A 1778-nucleotide genomic window follows, 5' to 3' on the forward strand; every position below is an offset into this window, starting at 1 on the left:
GATGGGGTTTCACCATATTGGCCAGGCTGGTCTTGAACTCCTGACCTCATGTGATCCACCCGCCTCAGCCTCCCAAAGTGCTGGGATTGCAGGCATGAGCCACCGCTCCAGGCCTCTTATGGCATTTCTGATAATTATTTATTGTATCCTCCTACTAGAGACAAACTCAGTAAAGGTAGGCTTGTGCCTAGCACAGCATCTTATTAGTGGGTATAATAGGCCTCTAAGTGTGGCCTGAATGTGGCTATATCCCCTTTGGAAGACTTTCATGCCTAACTAGGGTCAGACTCAGTACTTCATCACATTCCCCATCACAAAAGCCCAATACTCAAAACACTGGCAAGAAACATAATGGCGGTACAGATGCGAGGGTGTATTGCAAATTACACAGCAAAGTTTAACCAAAATTCTCTAACTAGAAATCTGTATTCTTTCTCGCAAGTCTCCTTCTCCAAGGCTGTGTGGACTGGGATTCTTCCCCCATCTCCTCCCCAACACAGACTCTTAAGCCCCTCTTGATTGCCCTGAGCAGCTGAACTCTCCCTCTCAGCTTGTACAGGTCAGAGATGGGACTCTGCTCCTTAAGCAAGCTGCTTGGAGACCTCGGTCTGTCCTGCAGCCATCCTCATATACAGATCTATGTCTCTAACACATATTAAATGCTTCTACCAGTATTTCTCAAAGCATGGTCCATAGACCACCTGCATCGGAATCACCTGGCGGCTTTAAGGTGCAGGTTTCTGGGCCTCACACCTACTGATCAGACTCTCTGGGAGCTGGGTGGGGCGGGGAGATGCCCATTGCTGGTTTGAAAATCAGTGACCATAGACTGTGCCAGGCCTGGTCTATATGAGTCTCTTTCCAGGAACATTCTGCGGCCTTCAGTGTATCCAGGAAAAGCTGCTTCTCCAGGCATCTGGGCCTGCATCAAGGCCTGCCATACAAGAGCTGACTTTGACTTCACAAGGGTCCTAGTCCCTACAGTTCCCCTGTCCTCTCCTTTTGCTTGTGTTTACTTAGGCCTGCACCAATTCCCTCCTCCTCCTCCTAGCATTCAGCCTTCCTCCTCACCAGTTCAAATCCCACCCACACTACTTGGAGCCCCCAGTCAGTACTGTCCCTGAAGCACACATTTTCTATTTTTCTTAAAGCAGCTAGCAAGAAGCATGTCTGACTGTTTTGGACAGACGAATGAGTGGAGAAGCATTCTCTGAGAAGTCCTTTCTCCACTACAGTGTGTTCAGTCCCATGAGAACATTCCTTGATGGAATTATGGGGAGCAGATACGGTTTAGCAAAGAGAAGGAGATGGGTTCACTCTTAGAAAAAGAGATGGCATTTTACGAAGGTAATTCAGGCTGGGTGTGGTGGCTGACACCTGTAATCCCAGTGCTTTGGGGGTCTGAGGCAGGAATTTCTCAAGACCAGGAGTTTGAGACCAGCCTGGACAACACAGTGAGACCCTCATCTCTATAAAAAAGTTTTTAAGGCAGGGTGCAGTGGCTCATGCCTGTAATCCCAGCACTTTGGGAGGCTGAGGGGGGGGGGTGGATCATGAGGTCAGGAGTTCGAGACAAGCCTGACCAACATGGTAAAATCCCGTCTCTACTAAAAATACAAAAATTAGCTGGGTGTGGTGGCATGTGTCTATAATCCTAGCTACTCAGGAGCCTGAGGCAGGAGAATTGCTTGAATCTGGGAGGCAGAGGTTGCAGTGAGTTGAGATCACGCCACTGCACTCCAGCCTGGGTGACAGAACAAAACTCTGTCTCAGAAAAA

Source organism: Mandrillus leucophaeus, unplaced genomic scaffold (genome assembly GCF_000951045.1).
Source record: "Mandrillus leucophaeus isolate KB7577 unplaced genomic scaffold, Mleu.le_1.0 Scaffold21, whole genome shotgun sequence".
NCBI classification, from domain to species: Eukaryota; Metazoa; Chordata; class Mammalia; order Primates; family Cercopithecidae; genus Mandrillus; species Mandrillus leucophaeus.